Here is a 14,531-nt window from a genome sequence, read left to right as displayed (position 1 = left end):
GGCCCCCACCCCCTGCTGAATACCCCAACCCATCAGCTGACACAAACATGAGCTTCCGCTTGAGGGATAGCTATGAGTCCAGCCCTCCATCACACCTACACAGATACATGATTGCCCGACAAGCTCAGGATCTGATCCTAATCAGTCCTCAGTGGTGTGCATTAGTAAAGAATATGCTTCATTGAGTGCACTGTCACCCATTATCCCCACACAGCTGGGGGTACCTTGGTTGCATTTCCAGAAAGGTGGTGGCCTCCTCAGGAGTGTGAAAGAAGAGTGCCCGCCCTTTGTGTTCAATATGCAGTTTGGCCGGAAACAACATGGTTTAGTGAATGCCCCTGTCTCGCAACTGTTTCTTAACTTCTGTATATGTCCTCCTGGAGGCTTGTACTTTATCCGAGAAGTCAGGGAAGAGTTTGATTGTGTCTCCTTTGTAGGTCACTGTTCCCTTTTCTCGAGCTTTGCAGAGGCAGATGGCTCTGTCACGGTAGTTCAACATGCAGTCTATGATTGGTCAAGGCGGTGATCCTGGAATCGGCCCACTTCCACTTGGTATCCGATGAGCTCTTTCAACTATACACACCGCTGAGAACTTCTCCGGCCCCAGTGTGTCCCGCAGTATCTCCTCCACGAGGGCTCCATGTTTCTCTGCTCCACCGACTACGGATTCCAACTATTCTAAGGATATTCCTTTGAGATCTGGACTCCAGGTCATCTTGTTTATCGGTAAACTCCTTCAACGCCCGCTTCACCGTGTCATTTCACTAGCCACCGATGCAGACTCGTCCTCCACACTGGACACTCTTCCTTCTACCTCATCTAGTCTTTCGCCATCCTTGTCCATGCAGACTTGCATGTGGTGAACCTTGCAGGTGAGAGTATCCAGTTTGCCGCCCAGAGATTGTATACTACTTTGCAGCTGAGTGAACATTTCCTTAATGTCTTGAAATGCTCCCGCTGGATCTTGAGTCATCGCTTGGGGTTGTGCCTCCGCGACAGCTCCATCGTATTGCTGTTTCTTGTTTGAGAGGGCGTGTCGAAGTGCATTTTGGACTGCAGTTTGCCCCCCTTGCCGGATTTAGACATCTCAGTCGTTCTGGGGTCTGTACGATGTGGGCTCACGGTGTCTGTTTGACCCTCTATCCCGGCGCGTCCCCTTTTGTATAAATCTGGAATGCCACCTGGGGAAGCCCTTGTGGCCCCTTCACTTCAGGCCCAAGGAATATTATCAAGGAAATATTTAATAGAGGAAGGGGCATCACGCATGTAATACAGTCCTACAAAAGTAAACTGTTGTGGCGTCCACCTTAGCCGCTTGTCTGCTAGTTCTTCCACTCCAATGTTCTCCGTGTAGACCTTGACTTGGGGGGTGAACTAGGATTATCCTGATGTCTTGTCTGTACAGGTGCCCAATATTAATAGGTGGCCTCTGATGCAAACAGTGTGAGCTGGGGCTGCCTTGGGGAATCGCTAGGTCATGCTCTCCTTCCCCCACCCACAGTCACTGTGCCTCACTCAGTGCAGCACTAGTGAGGTCCCTTTGCTGATTTTCGGCTCTCGCAATGTTGAACCAGTGCTGTATATCTTTTGCGCACTTGTCTTCAAGAGTGTCTCCGCCCGCCGACCTCGCTGCAAGTCTTGTCTCTGGGCCACTGTGTGCGCAAAACTGACGCCTGTCTATCCTGGTGTCCGGTGTTCTTGGGCAACTGCAATCCGGCCTCAACGCCCACCAATACTATGGGGGCGGAACTCAGTCCATGGGTGGAGACGTCCGTGTGAGTCTCCCTCTCAGCAGGCTCTGCCCTACGCTATATGCACGCAGTATGCGTTGTGCCCAATTCACTCGCAACTGCAGTGAACATTAGGATGGGTTCAGCACGGTTCTGCGGCCTCTGCCTGTCCGAGCTTCCTTGTCACCACTGCATACCTCATCTGCTCTGGCCACTGAGTGGGAACGGGGTTTGGTTGGCCTCCGTGTTCGTGTGCATGCCTCCCTCTGTTTAACGTCTTTCAGTGTTATGAAAGGCATCCTTGCCTTTGGTGGCTGCGCAGCAACTGGGATGTATGCCTTCCCTTCCCCACAGTCGTACTTGTATCCACACAGTCTGTTATATGTTGTTGGGACCGCCTATGTTGGCATGGTTGTCCCGCGCTGTTTTTTCAATCCGGTATGGGTAGTCCAAACTCAACCGCCAGTATGAGACCCGGCTCCTCACCACTGCAGAGCAATCCCGCCAACCTGATGGCAGATGGGTCCATATAGCTGCAGCAGGACCTTCCAAGCGTCGGGTGGAAGCGGAGGGAAGAGGGGTTACCCACGGCCTGGCACGGCAACAAGACTGATCAATGCCTTCTCGACCACCCCCACAGCCGCTGGACAGTGGTGTACGTTGTGTCATTGAGCCGTCCACCTGGTGCCTGCACCAACTGCTGCCACACGGAGCAAGTCCTGCTGCCCTCTCACCCCGCGGACAGTGAGCCTATGAGATAGGGGCCATACATGGCCCCCTGACCACGGCAGAATGTGAGAGAAGGAGAAAAGAAAATCTGTGCCTTTATTGCGGATCATCTGAACATTTCTTATGGTCATACCTCAAACGTCTTGCCAAACATCCCGGAAACGCCAAGGCTTAACATTAGACTGGGTTCACTTGTCGAGTACCCCTACCTCGGACTCCTCTACTTGTTTTCCCTTTACACTTCCCGTGGTATTTTCATTTTTGCCTGATACTTCTTGGGAAGTCTCCGCAGTTATTGATTCAGGGCCACTGGTAACTACGTGGACACGCAGTATGTGAAGAAAATGGCCGCCCCTGTAGTGCCCAAGCCATATCCCGAACTTGTCAATGCAGTGGACGGCACCACACTGCTTTCTGGAATGGTTACTGAAAAGACGATTCATCTACTGATGTCCACTGAGAATGGCCACTCTGAGACCATCACTTTCGACCTCATAGCTGCTCCACAGTACAAGGTCATATTGGGTCTTCCTTGGCTCCCCTTACATAAGAAATTATTCATTCCAAACAGATTTTATTAGAATCATTCACCTTGACAGTTGAAAGGACTCTTGACAAGGAAGCAGCAGCCCAATGGCAATCACGACTGATTGATCTGGCGAGATGGGAACAATATGATAAAACAACCATGATGGCCTCTATTTTGGACCTGATAAAACAAGCTCATTTAAGGGAAATTGGCTCTCCAGGCAAACTGGTCTCAAAACTGATTGATTCCCCAGATGAGCAGGGCCCGATGTTAAAAGCTAAAGAAACCTTAGAAGCCTCTAGAAAGGACGTAGCCACGCGAGTGGTCTCAGATAATAACCTCCGGAACCCATCTATGGAAACGATCGCATCATCTTACAAAGGAGACACAAGAGATCCTTGCCAGGCTACTAGATTCTTGAATACTGTAGTGTCGGCTCATTCCATAAACCAGATGGTGATAAATCAAAGCCTCCCGGCTAAATGTGGAAGTCCATCATGCCACCCAATTCTGGACCAGCCTATCCAACAATGGTACTTGAACTCTTCTATTGCAGATCTTGGCTCCGATCCCTCGAAGGCCAAGAAAAAAGTTTCCTCTATTTGAAAATCCATCAACCAGACACAAAGACTCAGGAGCCCATTTAAAGGAACCTAAGAACAAACCACGGGAGAAAAACAAAAATCAAATGGCTCAAGAGCTTTTTTAAGAAACTTGAGAATCTCCCCAGAGCTCATACCAGGTTTTTCCAAAGCAAAAGGAAACAACAACAACCAAACCATTACTCCTAATCAAACAGAAAGACGATATATGGAACTGATCTCCCTGAACACCTCTAAATTAGAAATGAGAAATACGCTTTTGTATCTATCCGTCTATATGTCTGAGGAAGAGATGGATGATACGGCTGTACAATCAACCCCAGAAGTCGAAATGATACAGGATACCTCAGAGGGAGAAACCGATGACGAAGAGGACTTTGTGCTCGGAACATCACAAAAATGTGCATTTAAAATTAAACCATACAATCTTGGCAGAGAACCCTTTTTGACATTGGAAGAGAAATGCCTTTTAACTCTAACTAACCACCCGAAAGGCTTTGATCAAGAACCAAATACAGAGAAATTAAACAAGTCCAACTTCAAATCTTCTCATTCCAAATTTTCAAAAATCAGGCAGAACGAATACACTGTAGAGGTTAGAATGTATCCTGACAGCACAGGATGGATTGAGCTTAAACCAAGCCAACGTCCTAAAGCTTCTCCACTATATACCGAAACTTAGGTATATTGATTCAGACGACATAAAGATAGTACAATTCATCGAAGAAAGAAGATCGGATTGGGTCATTTTACATCTATTTTTGGCATTGGTCGAAGCAGCCTTTTTAGAGATGGCAAATGACCTGCCAAAATTGGGACCCCACTGTAAAGGCACAGTACTTCCCCTGGGAATAAAATTACTTCTGAATGGAAATCCTATAACTGAGTTCTGAATGGATATGTACGAAGATCTGCTCTACGTCCAAAACGGAAGGAACAGATCCCTTATATGTAAGACTATTCACAGATAATAGGTTCAATATGATGAAATCTAGTACAGCTAGAAACATCAAGATACATAGCAGAACCCCCACAGTTCAAAGCGACGCTGAGAAGGAGTCACAGAATCAAACTCTGTGGAGCTTTCAAAAAACAAAATAGCAACAAGGAAGCAAGAGGGTCTCGCCCCTGAAGCTGTGCTCCTGGAATACCAGAGGCTTTAGGCATCTATTTACAGATGGGAATTCAGACCTATCGAAATACGACATTTTGTGTCTTCAAGAGATGTGGCTGCGGACGCTTCCGCTATGTGATGGATACACTGCGCATTTAAATCTGTCCACGAAAGGGCTTCATGGACGGACGCCCTTCCTGTGTCTTATTGACACTATTAAAATCTGCCTGAAGTCTCAACTTGATCAACGTATTCAACCCTAATCCTCTTATTCAGATAGTTATAGTGGAGCGCATTGCTCTGGCTCAGGGCACCTCAAAGCCTCTGGTGATCTTCAACCTTTATTGGAATTCGGATGTAATTGTCGATGCCTTGTTTATAGGGACAACTCTGAGCTGAGTGGACAATCTGTTTGCTCGCTTCAATGACCCGGATGTAATTCTGTGCAGTGATGAGAAAATCCGATATTTTGATGAGAAGGGCTCTCGTCTTTCAGATCACTTAATATCGGAAAAAGCCCAGACATGGTCCAAAGAACTGATGATACATTCCATCTATCTGCTTAATGGCCAACTGACAGGAGATAGACCCGCAATTCCCACTTGCCGGAGAGTTAATTTGATAGCGCATTTAGATTACATATTTGCTTCCCTCAAGATGATCTCATCTCTTGCATCTTTAGCAGTAGTTCCCACCGATAATAGTGACCATCAAATGGTCATCCTCACGTGGAATGGTTTGCAGCCGGGTCGGAAAACCCCAATTCTTCCTCATCTATATCCAACTATGGGTAAAAATAGACTCTGTACATACACAAATGGTGTCCAGAGGATAACATGCGAGATTGGGAAGCAATCGCTAGAATATGATTGGGTCCGACTTCAATTTAAAACCACAGGCCAAAGACGGAAAAGGGTCCAAAATCACTTCTAAACATCACCACACTTACAACAAATATTTAGTGGCTGCAAGGAAAATCTATCGAGCAGATTTTAAAAAACTAAAGTATTTTCCACTTCAAGACAGGATTCTTGCTATGAAAAAAGGAAACAACAATACAACAATTGGCTACTGAATTCACAAGCTCAATGAATGCAATGTGATGCAGACACGATGTTGAGGTCAATTTGTAGTCAGGACACTTGTAATCTGTGGGCCCCCCTAAATGGGCACACTAACAGTACGATCTTCTAGTAACTGCTGTCTCTGAAGAGGCCTTGGGCCATTGAGCTTGATAGAGAGGAAACCTTGGTGTTGATCAAGAAACTTAAATCCTCTTGAGCTCCCGGACCCGATGGCCTATGCAATGACTTATTGAAATCTAACCCTGAGACCTGCACTAAATTCTGTGTGTACCTGTTCACAAATATTGTGGAAAGTAAAGAAGTTCCCTCTACGTGGAAAAACAATGTATTAGTGCCAATGTTTAAGATGGGAGATCGATCCCTCCCGGTTAATTACCGACCTATAGTCCTCCTGGACCCCTTGGGGAAGCTGTTTGCCACAATTCTACTGAGTGTGTCGGTTATCAACTTGGGCGATAGATAGCGAGAGGATGGACATTAGACAAACTGGCTTTGTTAATGGTGTAGGCACAGATGTTAATTTATTTCTACTTAATCTGATAAAGCTGGAAGCCCTAAGGACCAAGACCAAAACACATCTGGCCTTTATAGACCTTGAAAAGGCTTTCGACAGCGTCAATAGAGAGAAATTGTGGCAAGAAGTCTTATCGAGGAACTGCCCCTTGGATTTAATCAATGCCATTCGATCCCTCTATTCGGCAACCTCCGTCGAAAGTCGGTTTATCAGGTGATGGAACCCTCTCTGAAAAAATGTAAACCTTTCCGAAGCTTTAAACAAGGCGGCCCGTTGATCCCAATTCTTTTTAATCGTTGTATGTCTGATCTTGGGGAAAGTCGGATGGACATAACGGCTAAACCCCACTTTTGAACAAGCAACCTGTTCCTTGTGTCATGTACGCTGATAACCTTGTGCTCCTAGATGAGAGTTTGATGGGTCTCTAGAGGAGAGTAAAAGACCTTGAACTCTACATCCAAGAAAAAAAAATTAAGTTAAAAAGACCCAAATAATGACTTTTTGTGCACAACAGGGAACGTTGAGAGGGAAGTTTAAGTTATTCTGAGGGACTAGGAAATTGAACCAGGTCCATTCAATAAAATACCTAAGAGTTATGGTGAATTCGAGCATCAGACAACATGAATGGGAAGTAGCATTGAGAACAAGAGTGGAGAGTATGACAAGACTAGGGTCGATATTACATACAAAATATGGAAAGTTCTCAGTTACCAGTGTTGACTTTCTACAAGCAGAAGGTGACTCCAATTTTAACATATGGAGCGGAAACTGCGCTAATTTATCTTGGAAAATCTGTGATATTTTGGAAGCCACTTTTTGGCGCAAAGTTATGTGCCTACCTCCTTCTTTTCCAGTGACCATGATTAGCAATGAATTGGCCCTGCTGTCACTCCACTCCAAGGTTTTGGTCTTGGGAGGATAGCTCAGGGGCAACACGCTCATCTGGGAAGCAAGACGATGCGGAGCAACACTGGTTCGATCCCTGGGTCCGCGCTTAGATACGTCTGGGTATTTAGCACTTCATAAATAACCAATTATAATATAATAATATAATATTATAATATAATAGACAATTACCTGCCTCCTATAGACATTTTAAGAATGAAACAGACCAGGGGCCTTACTACTCTCCTGGATTATTGGAAACTTAAATGCAACCGTTGGGTATACTCCAATGTATGTTAAAAGTTGGTAATAAACTAAAACACTAATAAATGAAAAAGGAAGGGGTTTTGCTATGTGACACCAGAACAGGGATTCCTCCCGCATTGATTCAGAACATTCTTGACAGAGCTCCCTCGAGACACCAAGGGTTGTGTAAAAGCAAAGCACGCCTCAGAGAAAAAGTGTGGTTTCTGGAACTAGAAACACGGGTGGACACGATGATAGCAAGGTACAAGTGGTGCCAATCAGCTGAAAATGCCCCAAGGCCCCCACCTACATACAGACATCCGAGAGAGCAAACATACCATGGCATGCTCTGAGTATGGGTTTTGGAACCATACAACAGAGCAGACATTTCTTAGAGGTTCTTGATAAATTCTTGAGGTATCCAGTAGTACGATTTGTAAGCTCCACAGCAGCGGAAGTGGTAATACCTTTCTTAGAGGACATCTTTGTGGCTCATGGTTTGCCACATTCTGTACAACAGACAACGGTCCTTCTTTTCAAGGAACATGTTTCAAAGAATTTTTGGAGGGCCATGTCATTGAACTTCATCGCATCCTGCGTTGGCCCAGAGATAACGGACTTGTGGAACGTTGTATGCGCACACTTAACAAAATGTTTAGGATTGCACTGGAATAAGGTTTTCCCAAGAAAAAGTGCTCACAAGATTCATGATTACCTATCGAAAAACACCTCATATGGATGACACAGGGTATTTTACCCCACACAGGATGTGGGGTAAAATATTGCCCCTGAATGTCAGAAATAAAGAGGCCAGGCCAGTATTTAGAGTGAAGCTGACTGGTGCTATCCATTGGAAAATGCAGGCCAGTCCCAAAACACTTCTTTTTTTTCTGACTTAAGCCCTAGGACATGAACAGAAATGGGCCTCTTTCAACTTGACCAAAATGGACAGGCGCTCAAGTGAAGGAAAATGGGCCTGAAAGCTTAAAATTGCTGGATGTGCCCAATGCATAGCAAAAGACATATGTGGCTGAAAATGCTGTTTTCATAAAATATGATAAGCTACAATTTTACTTAAAGTGACAGATAGCAGCAGGTGACATTGATTTCAATGCAGCACAATTCTGTGATCGAGAAATCTAAAGTGAAGCCAAGCACTCTGCATTTGTCCTGAATAAAAATACTTACCTGTCAACATTTAAAATGACATAATCTAAAAGGAAAGGCCTACTTGTGGTAGAAGTGAACACTGGTTTCCTATGTTAACTATGGCCTATGCGTGGGCAATACCGAAGGGATACTCCTGTTATTTCAACTGTTATATTAAAGAAAGACATTAGACATGGACAGATTAAAAACTGCGGCAGAACACATGGGAGGAAAAGAAATAGTGGTGAAATTGGAAGCTAAAAAGTGGAAACAATGCATTTGCAATCCAGAAATAAAGTAAAGGACAGATTACGTTCATCAGCAGGAAAGAGACCTGGTTTCATCATATAAAATGACGGCATGGACAAACAAAAGGCCTATTTCATTTGGTGTAGATTTGAATACTGATCCCTGATGTAACTATTGCCTGTCTGTGGGGATAGTGTGAAATCATTTCTGTTAATATTATATAAAGAAAAGACTGGATGTATGAACATCAGGCCTAAATGTAATCTGAAATGGAACATGTGAAACATACAGTGCCAATGGGAAATGTTATTCCTTTAGGCCCATGCAGGTAACTGAGCTGCTGGGTATCTGGAATTGTGACCCAGACTTTTGCGGGATGGGTTCACCAAGACAACCGGCCTGTAAATTCAGTAAAATAGAAATAAATTCAAAGCTAGAGATCAAATTAGTGCTGAATTGTTGTTAACACAGCCAACAGACATGACATTTACGGTTAGGTTCCCCATAAAAAGTGCATTTAACTCTGAACAAAGACTCTTTGAAATCTGAACTCCAGACCTTTTGGAGCTGGGCCTACCAAGAAGAATGTATGATTCTCAATTAGTTGCTGATAACATGTCCTGCGGAAGTAACCCTAGGTCAAGCTTCACATAAAACTGTACATTAAGCACAGAGCACGGATTTGAAGCCAAGCAGGAGAAATGTTAAGATTAACATGGATAAACCAGATGGCTTGTCACATGTCTTAAGGAGAAATTAAACGTACTAAAACAGGTTATGCCTGCCATGGATTACACATTGAATACAGTTTTCCTTTGTATGTCCTATAGAGCCCACCCTGGGTTCAAATTAAACAGGAGGACAAGCCCATTGTGACCCTGCAAAAACGTGATGTGCATAATTTAAGTTATGTTGAAATGTATGCTTTTCGTCATTTTCATACACCTAAGCAATGGGAAAGTTGACCCTGGGGTAGATCATGAAAATAAGGTCTACATTTTAAAAAAATACCAATTTGAGCTATTTCGGCACAGCAGAATACTGCAAGAAAATGTAACTCCGCTCAGAAAGGACGTTCTAAAGTAAAATTAGTATGGACTGATTCACTGTAAAATATAAAAATATAGAACCTATATATATATATATATATATATATATATATATATATATATATATATATATATATATATATATGAGTTATTTGAAAGACCAAGGGAGTTTTTGCAGTATGTGATTTTTCAAAACAAAAGATGCAGGAATCCTTGTCAATTTGAAATGATTTATCTATTCCCCTCCCTCAGCCTACATCATACATATTTCCCAACTTCGGGTCCTATCAGCAGCCAGCGGGCGTCTTGGTGGGAGGTCAATAGAGCAAACAAGCCAATCCTGACTGCGTGAATTATGACAAGATTGCAGTGTCATCCAGGCTATGAAAGGTCGGGTTTGCATCAGAAATGGGCTTTTTGTGAATTATTCCCGGAGAGGGCTGCTGCTGGACTCTTACGAGGAGCAACTAGCAGAGAGGCCTCAATCATTGCATTGGAGACAGTGGCTGTGACATAGAGAAGCTAGCTGGGACCCAAACCAGAGGAGCAGGAGGAGTCCGGGTGCAGGAGGAAATCCTTGACTAAAAGCCCTTCACCAGACCTGTGCTGTCCTCAGAGGAGACCTGCTGTTTTCCCTGACCAAAGCCTCCCATGTAAGTAGATATCCCAAAGCCATCAATTGTGTGGGGAGTCACCTGCCTTTTTCCCATTCCATTGGTGAGTCAAGGAGGAGGTGAAACTGGATAGGCCCTTCGCACAATGTATTAAATCCATTCAAAGTAAATTCCTCATAGAAAACCACCCTCTCTATTAAAATTGCATTGTGTTGGGAGCAGCCAGTCTTAATCCTTTCTTCTGTTAAAGTGTGTGGGTGGGGGGGCGGGGGTAGCTGTGTAGACCCTTAGCACATTTCATTAAAGTAAATCAATTAATTCCCATATAGAAAATCACGGGTTGAGTGTGTTGTTACAATTCGAAACTAACAAAATTCATAGCTAGTGTGTTGGAGCTGCTATAGCTCATAAAGACTTGGTTGACTGTTTCTGAAATACTTGACTTCCACATAGAAACGGGGTAGGCGGGGGGGGGAGGATGAGTCCCTAATCCCAAAAAGAAGTAATCCACAAAACACCACCTTTCAAGTCAGTGTGGAGGGTGCAACACGAAATTCCCCATTCATTTAAAATCAGAGTTACAAAGTATTGTTCTCATCTGTATGTGTGTTACAAAACGAAATTTCCCTTTTGTTCCCTTTTTTCTCTGACCCCAAGTTATCACTTTGTGCCTTTTAATTTCATGTGTATTGAAAATCAATGTTCATCTGTGCCCTTTTTTTCCAGCCTTGCCTTTTAAATAAAGCTGAAAAACGATTTTTCCAATTGAATTCCTCTCCCCAACAGCGCCTTGTTAAATCAGTAGCAAAACGATTTTTCCATTGTGCTCACACTCCTTGCATCTTGCACCCGGAGGGTGGGGGTGGCTGGGAGAAAAGTATTGTTTCAAATTAAGTTATTTCTGTGGATTTTGTATTGTATTTGGAAGGTTTTCTATTGGTTCATTGAAATGATATCTGTGTAAGTTATTGCATGTTTCAAAATTTCACCTGTGTTGTTTTATATAACCGAGTTAGTGTTGGGATCTTGGCTGTTGCATTGGTGGCTGATGTTAGTCTGTTTGTCAAAACTTAATTACATAAATAAATATATATTCTTACTATACTCTGCATGGTTCCTAGTCCATTGGTGATTGTGTATTTGTTGGGGTTGTGTGCGAGATGGCTTTGGAGGCCTCACCAAAGTTAACCTGAAAGAAAATAAAAGTGCTTTATTGTGTGCCACCTTGCTTGGGGAGGAAAGGAACTCCCTGAATTGAATGTGACCACATTATAAACCACAACAAGGTGTACCACCAGCTGAAACTTTACTACAACGAAAAATATGATCACTAATCCCTGACAACACTCCTCTGGAGAAACAATGGATATAGATGTAATGGCAGTAATTAAAAAGCAAATAATGAAAGTGAATCCAGGTGCATGTGTTTGGTGCCATTGCAGATACAGGAGGGAGATACAATGTTGCTGCGAAATAGGAAAGTTAACCAAAAATTGGATCTCCCTCATGAGGTTGCTCCATGGACAATAACTAAAAAGAAAGGATCTATGTTTACCGCCTGTCGACAGGGCAAAGTGGTAACATGCAACTGTAGCTGGTTTAAATGGTTGTTGCCACAACCAACACATGGACCCGTGTCAAGACGAGAGAAGGACAAGTACTCGGCTCCCCAGCCTGGGGATGGTGATGACAGCTATGTGCCATATACAGAGGGTGAAGGACAACCATCGCCAGGTGGGGAGATACCCCAAGAGGGAAAATAGGTGACTGCCTTTGAGGCTGAATTCGTTTTGGGACGTACTTTTCCAGATGGGAGTACATTCATTGTTGGTTTTGTCATGTTGTTTGTTTGTAGTTTGTGAGGGATATTATACTGTCCTGCCTCCATGTGATTTATGATGTCACCCAGAGAATTAAAGGGCCTTCCAAGTCAGGGCCAGTTCTACCACCATTGGTGGTATGTGTGCGTGTGATCTTTAGACCGGGCCTACAACAGTGGTGTCCACTTTCGATCTTTCCCACGAGATTGTGGTTCCAGCCCAACCGAATGATCTTCCTCTAAATGTCTGGCTGCAGATGGTTCCCTTGTATGTGAAAGCGGTGATTCAGACATATTTAGAAAGAACTGCGTCCTTCAGATCACCTAACAGTTTGTCGTCTTTTTGGGGGCTCTGTTAAGTTGGGGGTCCTGGCCAAGTAGGACACTGACACCACTGTAAGAACAGGAAACATCTTTCCTGAGTACCAGCTCCGGGTACTGAGTACAGGAATACATTTAGGCCACATCAGGTAAGTTACATGGGCAGACATCCACCTGCATCCTCTCTGTCAACCCATCTTCTCAAATGACATTCACAGAACCATTTAGAACATGCATTCTCACACACAGCATTCCATTTCAGTCACTCACAGCATTCCACGCATACAGTGCAAGGTGCTGGGAAAGCCGGGACATAACGGGCTCCACCTGCTCCAACAAGGGTTCTAAGGCTTCTTCTAACTCCATTAGGAAGTGGATTAAGGGCACTATTGTTTTGGTATAAGCACTTACTGGTTCTCCTCTGCCAGAGAGGGTGGTGATTTTTTTTTAAGGTTTGCGCCCCTGGTTTCCTAAGCGTGTCACATCCCAGTAGGCGGTGGGTGTGCACAGTCCAGTGTCAATGTTGTTGATTCCTGCGCCATATGCTACAGCCGCGTGTTTAGCGCTCGCCAGACCTGGCCTCGCACTGGAAGACTCTCTTGGCAGGAGCCCTACGTTTTGGCATCAGTTCCACTTAAAGCGCTCGGGGAGAGGAAACCACGCTTGGAAGCGCTCCCAGCTGGCACGTGGGCATCCGAGCGCAGAGGTGGCGTCAGACGAGTGTCAGCGTGCGCCCTTACACCAGACTATGCAGGATGTAGCCCGAAAAGTGGCAGGTAGCATGCCACAAAAGTGGCAGGTAGCATGCCCACAAACTGATCTCGAATGTCGAGCAAAATACCAGTCTCCAATGTGTCACCGGACCCTTCGGTTCTGCCTCTATTTTCCCAGGTTTTGAAGGAGTGTGTTTATCTATTACAGATAGTACAGGCATGTATTAAGGTTTCCTACAGGTCCCCTCTCCACTTGCACACACACTGATTTCAAGTATATGTATTGAAATAACAATGGGCAAACGCACCCATTATAAGGTGCAGTGTAGTCGAAAAGATACTTTTTCGGTCAAAATCTTCTTCTGGCACTCTCCCGCCCCCAAGCCATTTCAACCTGTAAGCCTGCACAGGACATGTAACTCCTGAATCAAAGCATAAGCCGTAGGTGAGGCACATTTTCTAGAAGAGAGCCGTGTCAGTATATGAAGCGAGCCCCAGAACATGTTTGCTGTGGCGTGCATTCGAGAATGCTGTGCTATCTTGTAGTGAGGTGCAAGGTACGCGAGTACACGTGGTAGGTGCTGGGTGTTTTCAAGCCGTGTTGGAGGCGTCCACGCCCCCAGTTCTGCATTCTGACGGAGAAGGGCTTCATGGAAAGTCTTCTGATGGGGTGAGCCGTCTAACGATCACCCCGACACCACGCAGGACATAGAAAAGAACCCCAATTACCGACCCGGGCTGATCCCAAACAAAACGTGTGTTCACCCTTTCAAAACACGGGATTTGCGCCAAATCCCCGATGTATAAATGCACCGTGACCGGTTTCGGAGGTGGTGGGGGAGGGGGGTTGCAGCCAATCGAGTGCATCGGTTCTCGTGGAGGCACGTGGCGCTCGCCCCTCTACTCCCACACCCCAAAGGCGATGTAGGTGTCGGGGTTAGTTAGGAAGGCTCTGGTGATCGGATTCACGGGTCCATGAACTTTTTATATTGGTATGGGCAATTGTGTCGCCCACACCTTCTATTGGCAGGTCTTCATAAACACCCCCACATCCATAAATGCCAGGGGCAGGCTACAAAATAAAAAGGGGTCACACACGAAGGCCCTTCTCGAGCTTTCGGAAAATGCACACCTGTCGATGTGCTGACTTTTGCTGCCCTCCCCTCCACAGAATGAGCCTGAT

Source organism: Ambystoma mexicanum, chromosome 4p, assembly GCF_040938575.1.
Source record: "Ambystoma mexicanum isolate Mex_15411 chromosome 4p, UKY_AmexF1_1, whole genome shotgun sequence".
Lineage (NCBI taxonomy): Eukaryota > Metazoa > Chordata > Amphibia > Caudata > Ambystomatidae > Ambystoma > Ambystoma mexicanum.
This window is presented reverse-complemented; position numbering follows the sequence as displayed.